The following is a 17,353-nucleotide window of genomic DNA, read 5'->3' on the forward strand; positions in this document are numbered from 1 at the left end:
TATATATATAGATTATAGTTTTGTTTTGGGGTTGCAGTCATTTATTTTTTAACAGAATCAACAGATTATCTCACACTAGCAACATCAATAAAGGATTAATGGAACTCAAAGAAATTTTATTGGAGAATTCTTACCCAATTAAACTAATAAACAAATTTTTATTTAACAACCCTAATAATAGAATAATTGATATGAATAAAACAACAGAACCTAATCACCAAATTTCACAATCCCAATTTACTTACACATCACTACCATACATACCAATATTAACACCCAAATTAACTAAAGTATTTGCTAACTACCCACAAATTAAAGTTGCAACTAAAAATATAAAATCATTAGCAACATTATATACAAAAACTAAAACACCTATTGGTATCATGGAAAACTCAAATGTAGTATACAAGATACCATGCCAAAATTGTGATAAATCATACATCGGACACACATCCAGGAATTTAATAGGTAGACTAACATCACATAAAAGCGATCTCAGAAACAACAAAAATACATGTGCATTAGTGGATCATGCCATAAGTAAAAATCATTCTTTCAATTTCAATGAAACAACGGTATTAAAACATGAAAACCAACTAAATAAAAGGGAATTCCTAGAAATGGTATGCATAAATAAATATCAATGTGTGAATAAAAGAACTGATATAAATAAACTAAGCAACATCTATAATTATATTTTATCTTATGATAAATGATGTTTTAAATCAAGAACATTAAATTCCTCGACTAAATTTTATAAATTTAATCTTCAAATTTGGCAACACTTTAATTTATTAACAAAACCATAATTGGCAAACTAAATATATGTTATATCCTCTATAATTTAAAATATATAATAGTTTTTAATTACTCACTAAATAATCTAATACTAACTTTTCAACTTAAAATAAAATAAACTACTAATGCATATAAATATCTAGTTATATCCTCTATAATTTAAAATATGTAGTAGTTTTTGATATTTTGATTACTAATTAAATAATCTAATACTAACTTTTCAACTTAAAATAAAATAAACAGATTTTTGTGTCTTTTTGACATTATTCGAGTGTCTTTCTGGCATTAATCAAAATTAAAAACTAAATTATTAAATCGAATTTTTGAAAATTAAAACATTGCTATTTGGATAACATTAGAATAAGAATTATATATATACTATGTTTTGTGAAAATGTTTAGGAATAACCTCAAGTTGTAAGTCTTTTTTGTTATTTTTTATACAATGTATTTTAACTTAATTTCATTGTATTTATAATATACTCATTTCAGCTTACCCTGAAGAAGCAAATATATTTTGCGAAAGCTAGGTAATAATACAGAGTTTTACTTATCCTGCCCCTAAAAAATAAATGACTGCAACCCCAAAACAAAACTATAATCTACATAGTATCAGTCAATATTACCTAATTACTTTATATATATATATATATATATATATATATATATAGAGTATATAATATATAGAATGACACTAAACACGACCCACCACGCAGGTGTGGGGGGGGGCGTTGCACGTAAAAATAAGTAACTTTTATTCGAGACATTTTTTCGAATTATGGATAGATGGTGATATAATCGAAAAAAAAAAATGGATTTTTGAAAATGAAAATTTAAATTAAAAATGGAAGATCCTTATTAAGGAAAAGTTAACTTAATTTATTTTTTTTTTTAGTTTTTGACCTTATTTTCACAACCCAATACGATGCCCAACATAATGCTTTAGTAACTGCAAATTTAGCATTCAATGCTTCACTTCTATATGAGCGAAGAAAGAAAATAATAAAAAAATTGGAAAAAATCCTTTGTAGAAGGTATACAATTTTATTAAAACCCCTTTAAAGGGCTCTACATCACAACAAAACGTTTTCGATTTTTATAAAAAATCATCAACAGTGTTAGATAAACTGGATGCTGGCTGAGCCACCAAAGAAAAATATCCGGGTAAAAACCCTTTAAATATAACATAGATGCATTAAAAGTGCATACTTTAATAAAATGCCTTATGATGATCACATGGCAACTAGGATAATGCCCTAAGGTAATGTATTGAATTTCTTAACACGTGGGATCCAAATTGAGTTGTTTACATTCCAATGACTTAATGGCAACTCCACGTTGTTTACATTCCAGTCATTGGAATATAAACAACTCAATTTGGATCCCACTTGTTGGGAAATTCAATACGTTACTTTAGGGCCTTATCCTAGTTGCCATGTGGCCATCATAAGGCATTTTATTAAAGTTTGCACTTTTAACGCATCTATGTATTATTTAAAGGGTTTTTACCCGGGTACTTTTCTTTGGTGGCTCAGCTAACATCCAGTTTATCTAACACTGATGATGATTTTTTATAAAAATCGAAAACGTTTTGGTGTGATGTAGCCCTTTAAAGGGATTTTAATGAAATTGTTTACCTTTTACAAAAGATTTTTTCCAATTTTTATGATTGATGGTATACAGACAACTACAGGAAAAATATTTTATTTTCCTTGTGGATTTTGAAAATAATAAAGTCCTGTGAATCCTAATAAGATATGCCTTATTTAAAGACCCTCACCTCACCGTTCAATATTACACTTATTTTATTGTTAATCAAACGCAATCTAAGTCAAAAAAAAGGAAACGTCTTGTAGATCTTAAATCCTTTATCTATTATAAACTGAGATTCTATAAAAGCACAAATACCCCGTGAGACTGATTCGCCACAATTAATCGAGGAACATTTTTCTCTAACAAGCAAGTTTTTGTCGATTAAAACAAACTGAATGGCCATCAATCTGTTCCCAATATAATCCTTAAAAATGGCACTTTCCCTGTTTCCGAGAAATACACGCACTGACGCAATATTTTGCTGCCAAGCTCTTAAACCATGATTTAGTTCTGACATGTACGGGGTGTTACCAATGCAGCCTTAAGTTTTTGTAGAAGTAACTTGGTGTAAATGTTTAGGAAGAAATTTTGATACAATGTTTGTATGTATTTTTGTATAGCGTTAACAGGCCTTTTAGGGCCATTGCTGGATGGATAATTTCCATCGATTTCTGTTCTTATCTGTCTGCTTCCAATCTCTGATGCCCAACTCACTGACGACTTCCATTACTGCATCTCTCCATTTCCTTCTTGGTCCTCATTTCTTTTTTTTTGCTCTCCGGTGCTCTCCAACCAGTATTCTTGACTTCTCTGCCTTCCTGTACAAATTTATGTATCTCTCTCTTGTCGTTTCCCCATTACTGAGGATCGTGATTTCTTCCAATATTCCTAACAATTTTTCTCCATTGGTCTCTATCTTCAGCTGCTCTAAGAGCTTCGCAGAATGAGTTTACAGCTGAATTCATTATTTAGTCGGACCATCTAGTTGGTGATCGTCCTCTTGATCTTCTCCCCGGAAAGTTTCCAGAAACAATAATTAATCTATCAAAACTATGACCTAATTAATCTATCAAAACACGTGGCCAAAGAATTGCAGAATTCGATGCAGACATATTGTGGACAGCCAGCATTTTTTTAATATTGAGTTGGCTTGGAATGGAAAGGTATACACAGCATTCTTCTCCAGCACCACATCACAAAGGCATCAATTTTTTGGCGCTCGCAAACGCGAAGAGTCCAAGTCTCTGATCCGTATAGAAATATTGAGAATACAAGGGCATTTACAAGAGATAGATTTGTCTTTCCAAACTTTAGTTAGGCGACTCATCGCATTTTTTGCCGTACCAATACGTCTGCGAACTTCTGCTTTACTGTATAACTTCAATTTAACTTCAATTTGTGTATAGCCTATACCTAATAACTTTACCTATAAAATTAAAATCCATAAATTCGCTGCTTCTTATTAACAAAGACTACGGTTTTACTACAATTTGTTGTTAAGGTAAATAACAGTAAATATAACAGTAAACAGTAACATAATAAATAAGGTAAATAGTCCATTCTTTCACGGTTTTTGCTCTAAATTTTAAAGAACCGCTTGGATGAACATGAAATTTGGCATACGCATAGCTTACATGTCAAAAAAAAAGTGATACTGTGACGATGTGTGCTTTTGCCCTGGGGGTGACTTTCACCCCCTCTTGGGGGTGAAAAAATATATGTCCAAAACAAGTCCGGAAATGGGTAAACTGACTAACTTTAAGTAACTTTTGTTCAATAGAGCTTTTTTGCCAAGTCAATACTTTTCGAGTTATTTGCGAGTGAATATGTTCATTTTTCAACAAAATAACCACATTTTTAGACGGTTTTTCGCAAATAACTCAAAAAATAAGTATTTTGTCGAAAAAAACGTTATTAGCAAAAATATAGCCTATAAAAAAGTAAAAAAAAAATGGTGTACGCTTGATGTAAAAATGGTGGTCTCTGGATCTCGTAGAACCAAAGTTATAGTCAATGAAATATAGATTCATATTCACCAAATTTCAAATAGAATATTTCGACGTGAAATATCCAAAAAATTAAGCACTTTTTGGGGAAAACCCAATATAACTTATTTAAAGTATTTAAAAAAAGCTTTATTTCTGTTTTTACGAAAAGTTTCTAGCATTAAATTTAAGCAAGTTACGCTCAAGATAAAGTTGGTCCCTTTTGTTTTTGCAAAAAAAAATCGGGAAGACCACCCCCTAATTAGCAACTTAAATGAAATTAATCATTGCCGCTCCACAAATTATTTTACTTATATTGTGTTTATATGATCTGTAAGTTTCATCGATTCAAAGTGCTTATTTTTGAAAAAATTTGGTTTCAAAATAAAATTTTTAAAAATTTAAATTTTGAAAAATATGCTTTTTTCAAAATATCTTAAAAATTGTTAGAGATACCAAAAATCTCGAAAAACAAAAAAAAGTCAGATTTGCTTTGCTGAATATCATGTATTTTTTGTTTTTCTGTTAGACAAAAATTTATCAAGATTTGGTGTTTCCAAATTTGCATACATTCGTGATCAGTGATTCGTTCAACCCCTTTAAACTACAGCACTTTTAATAATAAGGACTTTGAACCGATGAAACTTACAGATCATATAAACAATATATACACGAGTCAAGAAACTTGTGAAGTGGTTACGATTAAGTTCATTTAAGCTACTAATTAGGGGGTGATTTTCTCGATTTTTTTACCAAAACCAAAAGGGACTAACTTTATTTTGAGCGTAACTTGTTTAATTTTGATGCTAGGAATTTTTTTTTATAAAACAAAAATGAAGCTTTTTTTAAACACTTTAAATAAGTTGTAGTTAGTTTTCCCCGAAATGTGCTTCATTTTTGGTTATTTCACGTTAAAATATTCCATTTGGAATTTGACGAATATGAACCTATTTTTCATTAGCTATAACTCTGCTTCTACTAAATAAAAAGACCTGTTATATACACTATTTTTTAAAATTTTTTATAGGCTATATTTTTGCTAAGAATGCTTTTTCGACAAAATACTTACTATTTGAGTTATTTGCGAAAAACTGTCTAAAAGCGTGGTTATTTTGTTGAAAAAATGAACATATTCACTGCTAAATAACTCGAAAAGTATTGACTTAGTGAAACAACTCTATAGAACAAAAGTTACTTAAAATTAGCCAGTTTACCCATTTGCTGACTTTGTTTGGACGAATATTTTTTAACCCCCAAGAGGGGGTGAAAACCACCCCCAGGGCAAAAGCACATATCGGCACAATATTGACTCGAAAGGATAAAAAGACATGATAGTTCAAGATTTCCTTAATGATTTTAAAACATGAGTGACAAAATTAGGAACGAATTTCTATACAGTTATCCTACTTTTTCGCACAGTATATTTTTCTTCTTCTTCATGTGCCCTCTCCTTATCGAAGATTGGCGACCATAAACTGGATTTCTTGTCTATCTTGTTAGAATCATATAATGTAATTGCGCCGATCTCCCTTATCGGCCATTAGTGTAAATTTCGCAGTCAAGAGAACCTCTTTCGTCCGATGTCACGTCTTTCTTCGATCTGTCCTTCACCAATCAACTGCAGAAAAATATCATCATCATCATCAGTAGCTCGACAACCCTTTTTGGGTCCTGGCTTGTTCTAGGATTTTCCGCCATTCTGTTCTGTTCCTTGCTTTGTTCTTCCAGTGGGTAATCTCAAGTATTTTCAGATCTTGTTCCACTTGTTCCATGTATCTAAATTTGGGTCTTCCCTTTGACCTTCTCCCTACTGGTGTTTACCTCATTATATGTTTTGGTGTTTCGGTCTCCAACATTCGTTCATACTTATCGTTTCAATATACCATCAAAAATATACTTATCGTTTCTAAAGGTCAAATTAAACCACTTTTCTTTCCTTAACTGTCATCAATACTTGCTTATCTTTATGCATTCTTTTGAACACAAGATCATTTATAGCACAGACATAGGAGGAAAGAAAGAAGAGAAGGAATAAGAGAAAGGTTTTTGTTACCCTTGTTGAGCTGCCCCCCCCCCCACCTGCAAAAATTAAAAACTAATAGTCCTGATTTATGAGCTATTTATGAGCTCTCATATTCCGCAAACTAAAAATTTTGAGCTCGTTCCACTGAGCAGGAATTTAATACTTTAGTGGGGGGGCTGAGTCAGCCCCCCTCCACTACTTAAAGATAGGAATATTGAATCGGTTTTTGCGACAGAATTACGAGCTATTTATGAGCTCTTGAAATTATATAGTTTCGATTTTTGAGCTCATCCCCTTCACCCCCAAACAACCCTTTAATTGATTTAACTTAAGAGAAAAATGCTGAGAAAACTTAAAATATATCGTATTGCGGATTTAATTCCTATAGCGTATATACTCTAAGAATAAACTATTAAATCACGTGCATTTCGATTATTGAGCTACAACCCCTTCGCAAGAAAACCACCCTATCTTCCCGGCTTAAGGAAAAGTTGTACTTAAAATGCATTAAATTAATTATTTGGCGACTACATTCATTTAATAATTTATAAGCTTTCAAATTACGCGCATTTAAATCAGTAAATTGCAATTTATTTTATATAGTGCAGTCACTGAAAGTAAAAATCAACGATTATCTTTAATTTCGGTGAACTTCATCGATTTTTACGAAAATTGGTCAGTGGTTAGAGGATACCTCAAGAAACAAAGGTGACATGGTACCACCTTGCGCCTTTACCGTGAGGGTGGATACTGGGGGTGGATACCCTGGGGGTGAAAAAATATTTTATAAAAAAATAACTGCACAAATCTATAAAAGAACAAATTATAAGCAAAATTTATTATATAAAGTTATTAAAATAAGTCAATACTTTTAAGTTATTAAAGATCAAAAATTTTAATTATTCGTGAAAAAAATGCATGTTTTGAAGCGGTTTTTCGTAAATCACTGAAAAGTTTTTACAAAAAAGTTATTAGTAGTTTTATTCGTATAGCTTATATTCTAAGAATAAACTCCTGAATCACGCGTCTTTCGATTATTGAGCTACAACCCCTTCGCAAGAAAACCATACCATATTCCCGGCTTAAGAGAGAGTTGTACTTAAAATAATTTAAATTAATTATTTGTCGACTAGATATCGTTTAATAATTTATGAGCTCGCAAAATATACGCATCTCAATTATTCAATTGCCATTTTTTTTTTCTATAGTGCAGTCACTGAAGGTAAAAATCAACTATGGCCTTCGATTTCGGTAAATCTGCATTCATTTTCACGAAAATTTGAATAAAAAAATTGAATGAAATTGCTCATTTTTGATAGGTATTTCTAAGTACTTTGACAAGTATTTAGTACCTAAGTGTTCTAAAATGCATATCTTTCCCGTTATTTAAGCTTGAATCCTTAGATTTGAAAAGTCGCAGAAAAAATTATACATTTAATTACCAATAACTTACTTTAAATTAAAATTAAAGGGTTTTTCAAGTAATCAATTTATTATATTTTTATTAGCTTCAATTTTAGTGATGAACAGTTTTTTGTAAAAAATTACAGTTTTTGAGTTATTTATGAAAAATCGCTTTAAAGCATGCATTTTCTTTCACAAAAATTAAAATATTTGATCTTTAATAACTCAAAATGTATTGATTTATTTTAATCACATTATATAACAAATTTTGCTTACAATTTGTCCCTCTCTCGATTTGTGGGGTTATTTTTAATAAAGTAAATTTCACCCCCGAGAAGGGGTGACATATATCCCAGGTTAAAACTCCAAGTTGTTTTTGTTAATTCGTGAAAATGAATGGAGATTTACCGAAATCGAAGGTCATAGTTGATTTTTACCTTCAGTGACTACACTATAGAAAGAAAATGGCAATTCAATAATTGAGACGCGTATATTTTGCAAGCTCATAAATTATTAAACGATATGTAGTCGCCAAATAATTAATTTAAATTATTTTAAGTACAACTCTCTCTTAAGCCGGGAATATGGGATGGTTTTCTTGCGAAGGGGTTGTAGCTCTATAATCGAAAGAGGCGTGATTTAAGAGTTTATTCTTAGAATATAAGCTATACGAATTAAACTACTATTAACTTTTTTGTAAAAACTTACAGTTTTTCAGTGATTTACGAAACCGCTTCATAACATGAATTTTTTTCACGAATATTTAAAATCTTTGATCTTTAATAACTTAAAAAGTATTGACTTATTTTATTAACTTTAAATAATAAATTTTGCTTTTAATTTGTTCTTTTATTGATTTGTGCAGTTATTTTTAATAAAATAATTTTCACCCCCGAGAGGGGGCGGTATCCACCCTCAGGATAAAGGCGCAAGGTGGTGCCATGTCACCTTTGTTTCTTGACGTATCCTCTAACCACTGACCAATTTTCGTGAAAATCGATGAAGGTTCACCGAAATTGAAGGTAATCGTTGATTTTTACCTTCAGTATACAAAATATCTATACAAAATACCTATACAAAATAAATTGAAATTTACTGATCTAAATGCGCGTAATTTGGTAGCTTATAAATAATTCAATGATATGTGGTCGCCAAATAATTAGTTTAATGCATTTTAAGTACAACTTTCTCTTAAGCCGGGAAGATAGGGTGGTTTTCTTGCGAAGGGGTTGTAGCACAATAATCGAAATGAATAGCTTATTCTTAGAATATATAAGTTATAGGAATTATATCCTCAATACTATATATTTTAGGTTTTCTCAGCATTTTTCTCTTAAGTTAAATCAATTAAAGGGTTGTTTGGGGGTGAAGGGGATGAGCTCAAAAATCGAAACTATATAATTTATTCCTATAAATAAAAAAATAAAACTTAAAAATATTCCTATTTTTAAGTGGTGGGGGGGGGGAGGCTGACTCAGCCCCACTGGGGCCCACTAAAGTATCAAATTCCTGCTCAGTGGAACGAGCTCAAAATTTTTAGTTTGCGGAATATGAGAGCTCATAAATAGCTCATAAATCAGGGCTATTTGTTTTTTCATTTTTGCAAGTGCGGGGGGGCAGCTCAACACGGGTTTTTTGTTCACTTTTGCAGATAAATATTCCTTCTCGATGTCTAAGAAAGTGCTATAATTTTGATTTTTGTGACACCCTGTATACATATACACCACTGTTCTTTTTGGAGGTCATAAAATTTAAATGCTGTCCATAATCATTGCTTTTATTACAACAAATCGGTAGTCGCCTAAGATTGATCGCGGTCCATACTGAAGCAGATCAAAAGAAATATTTTTTACTTCTTCCTCGATGGCACTCAATAGCGTGTATTTTTTTTAAGTGCAGATCATAAATAAAGCGGATAAATAAATACTGTACAATTCTTTTGAAATTACAACAAAAAGAGATTCTATACGACAGTAAAAACCTTTTTGTTACTTTAAGGCCGCGAGACCGCAATAAACTTGTTTATTTTGATAGTTGTTTTGGAGAAAACGATAAAAAACCAATAAAATGCGAATTTTGGAGTCTTTTATTCTCGGAAAATAAAAAAAGCAAAAAGGGAGTGCGATTGCTAAAGAAGGAATTCTACTGAATAAGCTTAATTTGAGTCTAATACGCATTGAAATAGAAATGTACGTATTATGAACAAGAATAAAAAAAGAATGTGTGTGTACTTTGTACGGACGTAAAAAGTTATATTACTTCTATTATATTATTATATACAGGGTGTCCCAGACTAAATTAGCCACGCTATATCTCTTAAACGAATAGAGATTTTCGAATGGGACAAAAAGTGGTCTATTTTACTTGTAATACACTTTAATATGGCGTAAAAAAAATCATCAACTAAATATTCATCCCTTAGTTACAACCCCTAACTTTAATTTTTTAATAGCATCCTGTATATTTTTTTACAGTTTTGGATGTGGTCTTCTATCATCTATTCAACACATTTTTTAAAAATTAAATCGATTTGTAAATAACCAAGAAAATATCAGTTTAGTTTTGTTAATTATGTGTCCCAGACTAATTTATCCAGGCTCTATTTCTTAAACGAATAGAGATTTTCGAATGGGACAAAAACTGATCTATTACATTTGTAATGCACTTTAATGTGGCGCAGAAAAACAATTATCCCCTAAATATTCATCCCTTAGTTACAACCCCTAACTCAATTTTTTTATAGCACCCTGTAAGTTAGGGATGAATATTTAGGGGATGAATTTTTTCTACGCGATATGAAAGTGTATTACAAATGGAATAGATCAGTTTTTGTCCCATTCTAAAATCTCTATTCGTTTAAGAAATATAGCCTGGATAAATTAGTCTGGGACACACAATTAACAAAAATAAACTGATAGTTTCTTGGTTATTTACGAACCGATTTTATTTTAAAAAAATGTGTTGAATAGACGATAAAAGACCACATCCAAAACTATAAAAAAATATACAGGGTGCTATTAAAAAAATTAAAGTTGGGGGTTGTAACTAAGGGATGAATATTTAGGGGATGATTTTTTGTAAGCCATATTAAAGTGTACTACAAGTAGAATATATCATTGTTTGTCCCATTCGAAAATCTCTATTCGTTTAAGAGATATAGCGTGGCTAATTTAGTCTGGGACACCCTGTATATTATATTATTATATATATATATATATATATATATATATATTATTATTATATAGTCCGTCTAGAAAGTATCCAGAATTTTTTATTTTTTCCAATTTTAATAGATTTCCATTTTGTAACATTTTAAGACAAAATAATGCATCAAGTAGGTTGTGCCGATAGTAGGTTATGGACAAAATCCACCTGGATTGATGGACCACCTGTCAAATATTGTTGTTTGTAAACAGACTTAAGATTTATGAAATAATGTCGCAAGTAGAAAAAAGAACAGTGGTAAAATATTTGTATAGAAAGGGTGTCCGAAGTCCGAAACGTTAAAAAATTAGTGCAATTGACTGAACTCAGAAAAAGTGCAGTGTATGAGACAATAAAGAGGATAAAAAATGGTATAGATATGAGATAGACCAGTTTCGAGTAGACCGCGTAAGATTCGCGGAAACAATTTAAATGCTTTAGTGGCTTTAGGACAACAAAATCCGCGACTAGTGTTTCGAAAATTTGCGAACAGATTTGGAAATCAACGAAGAATAAAGATGTGAAAAAGCAAGGCTACATATCAAGGAATCCAAAAAAATCCCTACAATGACACCTCTGCAAAGGCAACGAAGAATAGATTTTTGTCAACGTTTTCGAGAAGATAATTTTAATAATGTCTTTATATCAGATGAAAGTTGTTTCCAGCTTGGTGCAAATCATCTAAAAGTCCTATCAAGAGAATAGTTACCGTTCAAATTTCCCACTAAAATAATGATTTGGGGAGCAATATCTCAGCGTGGTGCTACACATCTCTGTATAGTTAATGGTACTGTTGACAGTGCAAACTATTGTGACATTTTAAATGGTTTTCTATTTGAAACGGCTAATGTTTTATATCCAGAGGGGTGGAGTTTTCAGCAAGATAATGCAAGATGCCTTAATTCTGTTTATACTAAAGCTTGGATGCAAGAACACGAATTGGCAACAATTCCGTGACGAGCAGCATCTCCAGATCTTAGCCCCATTGAAAACATATGGGGACTGATGAAGATTGAAGTGGAACGAGCAGCGCCACGAGATAACGAAGGTTTAATTCGGTCAGTTTTACAGGCCTGGAACACCATTACCGAAAATTATGACCTTGACCTAGTTTCGGGTGTACCTGGACGTTTAGTTAAGCGTTTAGATTTAAATGGAGGTTGTATAAGTAAATGAGATGAATTATTTGTTGAAATTTTATATTTCAAGTCATAGAAATAACTACCGTAAAATTATAATTCTGCTTTCTTTTTTCCGGATACTTCTAGACAAACTATATTTCAACGAAATTAATATACTTTAAACAGGTTATTTATATTTTATTTAAATATTAAACTAATTTTAATAGTTACTACTTTTCAAAAGTTTTTATTAAAACAATATCAAAAAATTAAAAAAATAAAATAATAAAACACACACAAACACATTGAAAAATGCCACAAATGATTTCTGAATAATAATTGTTGGAAATTTTTTTAACTAAATAGTTACGTATTTTCTGAAAAAAAAATTATATAATAAGTATACTTACAATTATAAAATGTATAAAAAAAAGAATGTGTGTGTACTTTGTACGCACGTAAGAAGATATTCTTCTATTATATAGGTAATTTAAACGAAGTAAATATACTTAACAGGTTATTTGTATTTTATTTAAAAATTAAACTAACTTTCTTATCTACCACTTTCAAAATTTTTTTAATAAAATAACGAAAAATAAAAAAAGTATGAATCGTCCAGGATTAGAAACCGCGACCTTCCGTGTGCTTCCGTTCTCTGTCCCACCGCTCTGCCAACTACGCCATCGAGCCACTTGAATTGACACGTAAGTTTCGGATATAATTACACAACACGGTGACAAACTGTAAAAATGTTATGCCTACATATTTTATTATTTGACTACAGGGAAACACAAATCCAAAAACACAAGAATTATAATAAATAATACATTTCCTAAAACCACTAATATATTCTTTTAATGACTTATTTGCACGGTTACAGATACATACATACCTATCTTGAAAGATTAGCAATGAACTACATACTGTCAGAACTACATACTGTCAGAACTACATACTGTCAGTGTGCGCAGGCGCGTGGTTCATGTACAATTTTACCCTCAATCGATTCGCCGCTAAAGAAGAATATCTTCAAAAATAAAAAAATAAAAGTTTGCATTTTGAATCGAACCCGCGTATATTAGCGCGGTTAGTTTTCAAATCCAAGCATCTTAGATTTTACCCACCGAGACATCTGCATCATGTGGGAAGATAGACCAAATGAACGTTTTAAACTTTTGACAGTTTTGAGTTTAATCAAATTAGTTTTTGAAACATGGATAAACTCTTCATAACAAATTAGTTTAATTTTTTGTGGAATTGAAATATTAAAATACAACAAAACATAGAGTAAGAAAACAATATATTAGATGAAGATTGGTATAAATTTTGTTGGTAATCAAATTATGTAAATCAAAGCATTACGTACTAGGTAGGTTCATTTTACATAATATTCCAAATAGGTACCTATGGCATTTTTTATTACGATACTGAAGCATTTACAATTACGTAGGTACCTTTTGCTTTTAAAAGCTATTTAAAGAGTCACTCTGTCCTCATAACAATAAAACTAATATACACAACATTTGTTTACCCATAACCGACATATTGAACAGTTATTGACAGGTCATTGTAATTATCCAATCAGAGCTCGTATAACGTTTGAGCTGCGCTCAGGAGCAAGACTTTTGATGAATTCGCGCACATATAAATTTACTCCCAACGAGCCTAAAGAAGTATAACTTCAAAAACTGCTAAACGCCGTACAAATGAGTGGCACATAAAATATTACCAGTTACAAAAGAGCCTAATATATGAATATTACCTGGCACAAAAATGTATTTTAATTTTGATGGAAAATAAAATTATATATTTTTATTATACCTACATGAATATTTCACACTTATTCAATACCGGCATAGCTGCAGTTTCGCCTTATCTTTAGAAAACTACTGAATAGTGGCGGATCTACGGGGGGACTAGAGGAATTCCCCCCGTAACATGGTCTAGAATTAAAGAAAAATTGATGAAATATAAAAAATTATTAGCTGATATGAAACTTAAACTACAGACAGACAGATTCAACCCAATAAACTCGATAGTTAGGAAAATGAAGGGAACTTATTTTATATAAGATAAAGGGAGTTTTTGTTTATATTCGATTCAGAGTTAAACCACCATCTCCATATTTATTATATTTTTATTTCAAATATTCTAATTGTTTAAAAAGTAGTAAACTTTGTATCTAGGGCTTTTCGTTGTTTTCCTCGTAATACGAGAATGTCGCTAAAAAAGGTGGAATCATTGTATCGCGATGGTTTCCCTTAAATAGGCAGATTGTTTATATTCCTTTCAGAGTTGTGACTGCATATCTTCACTGAGGAGGCATGAGGATGCTGAAATAGCTATATGGAGATGGTGGTCCAACTCTAAATCGAATATAAACAAAAACCACCTTTATTTTTTCCATTTTTACTCAGTTTTGAGTATTTAGAAACTGTCTTTCGGTCCTTTTCCTAGACAAAAAGAAGGTAAATGCGTGGCTTAAGTGTCCTCTATTTGCTTTCTCCTATTTTCGTCGTCTCTGTGATTATATATTGTAAAATCCGGAGATACGCGATGCAGCCAGAAAGCAGTTTATTAACGAAAAGTCTTGGATTTAAAATATTGTTTATTATATTTTTATTTCAATTATTCTAATTGTTTAAAAAGTAGTAAACTTTGTATCTAGAGCTTTTCGTTGTTTTATTGTATATAAGTTATTAACATCCACAATAAGTGCTGCTAGAGCAGCACAAGACATCTAACGTTTTCACGCATACAGAATAGAGTGCGTTCAAAAAACATTAGGTATGCCGTTTTTTTTTGAAAATCAAATGGGGCTATTGATGACATTAGGTTTATATTCGGCGTGTGTGAAAACGTGAGAAGTCTTGTGAGGCTCTAGCAGCACTTGTTATGGTTATTCTTCAGTTTTCTGACGGCACTTCATTAGCAGTGGCGGATCTAGACATTTTCGGGGAGAAGTCTCCATAAAACACCAACCAAAACACATAGAATAGATACTACATAAAAAACAATATATATTATGCAATAAGTTCGCCAAATTTTCCTAACTATCGAGTTTACTGGTTTGAATTTGTCTTTCTGTAGTTTAAGTTTCATGTCAGCTAATGATTTTTTTTGTATTGCAACAATTTTTTCTTTGATTCTAATCGTGTTACGGAAAGGAAATTCCCCTATTCCCTCCCTATAGATCCGCCGCTGTTCCGTAGTTTTGCTAAAGATAAGGCAGAACTGCAGCTATATGTAGCTAGGATTAGTCTAAGGTATTCATAAAAACATGATAATTCTTATGTAGCTCTAGCAGCACCTTTTATATCGCATTTCTTCAGTTTTATGAGTACTTTTCGGAGGTTTTCAAAAGACTAAACTAGGATGCATCTATTTTTCACCACGAATTCATGTTCAACACGCAAATATACATGAAGAAAATGATTATCTTCTTTCAGTAACAAAAACGTTCACTTGACCGTGAATTAGTGCACAAGGCTGTAGCTTCAGAATAATAGTTTTCAGACCTAAGTCCCTTGGACTTTTTTAATTTACGTACCGAGAACTATCATTGCCAAACTTTCTTTAAATTTGACCGGGGTCATTTTTCCATAAGGAGTGTTGCGGAGTCCTTTAGAAAGATCTTTCCAAATAAAATTATAATTTTATTTGACATCAAAATGAAAATACTTTTTTGCGCTACGTAATATTCATTTCAAAATAAAAGCAGATAAACGTAATAATACAGAGTTTACTTTAAATATATTATGAATTGAACCGCCGCAATTCAATAAAAAAAAATTGCATCATAAATCAGATATTAATCAGACTTATCAGATAAAATCATACCACATAACAAACATAATTAACTAAAACCAAAAACAGAAACCACCTACGTAGCTAAGGTAAACATAATTATATTCCGCCCTGTATAGTGACAACATTATTAAACAATAAATTATGTGCATATTTTTGTGGTCACGATTTTCCGGAAGTGATGATCCGATTTTACAGGATCTTCTGCTGGGTTAACGAACCCCCACCGCTTCCAATGTTCGTCTCTTCCTGCTGTGGTGGTCAGGACAAAAGCGGCGTCCTTACACTGCGGAATGGATGATAAATGATCAGTAGTATCTGGAAAATAAAAGAAGACAAAATGAAAATAAATACCTTGAGATGCTTATATTGTCATCAAGGGTCGAAAAGGGATTTTAAATTCTGGTGAAGTTTTAGTGTTAGGTTTGAAAAATGGTAAAAGTATTGTTATGATCTGCTTCTTATTTGTTTTATATTAATTATTATTTATTTGATTAATTATTTAATTGTCGCAAACCATACATAAAAAATTAATAAAAAATCTCAGGGTGCCTTTTTATACTATTAAAAAAAATCTAAATTATCTCACGTTATACTTATCTTCTCTCGTGGGTTCAGTATCTCTAATCTATCTTGATCCTATCTTGATCCTAATCGGGATAAAATAGGGAAAAGAAATAAAGCAAAATGTTAAAATAAACATACAGAATTGTCTTTTATTTATCCAAATCAATACTCTAAAATCTATCAAATCTAAAACCTGTGGACACAGATGTCCGAATGAAATTTCTACCTTTTAAATTTATTCTAGTTAAAAATATTTATCGGTTTGTTCCCGATGACTTTGGTACAACAAAATAAACAAAACCAAATTATGTATTCGCAAGATTAGCTATACTCCCTATTTACTTTCTGAAATATTGGAATTTTAATTCCTACGCTTTTTACTCAAAATTTTAGTTTCCGAACATAAAAATCTCTTTCACATAAGTTTACTGACCTTTTGCTTCAATCACTCTGATGTCTTTTCGTGACCCAAAAACAGCTCTCCCTCGTTGACTATGTTAAAGGCTACTCATCAAAGCCCTCTCCGTTCTCCAGCTTCAAAACTATCAGCATACCAGCACCAATTCTCCAACAAGCCGGGCCTCTTTTGACACGTACTCGATTCAAACAAAACTCCAAAAATTCTCTGCTCTCCTTCTCACAATAATACAGAATCAAAGAGGTATTTCGTCTCAATTTGATCTGTCTCTCGTTCCACTTTTCAACACTATTCTCCACTATCAAACAGCCACTGGTACTTGCTAACTATCTATCCACGAAAACGTCGAACTGCTCTTCAGCGATGCCAAAAACATAATGACTTCTTTTTCAAACTCTCTCAATCATTCAAACTGCCTTTCCCTTTCCAACTTG

This window comes from Diabrotica virgifera, chromosome 1, assembly GCF_917563875.1.
Source record: "Diabrotica virgifera virgifera chromosome 1, PGI_DIABVI_V3a".
In the NCBI taxonomy this organism is placed as follows: Eukaryota; Metazoa; Arthropoda; class Insecta; order Coleoptera; family Chrysomelidae; genus Diabrotica; species Diabrotica virgifera.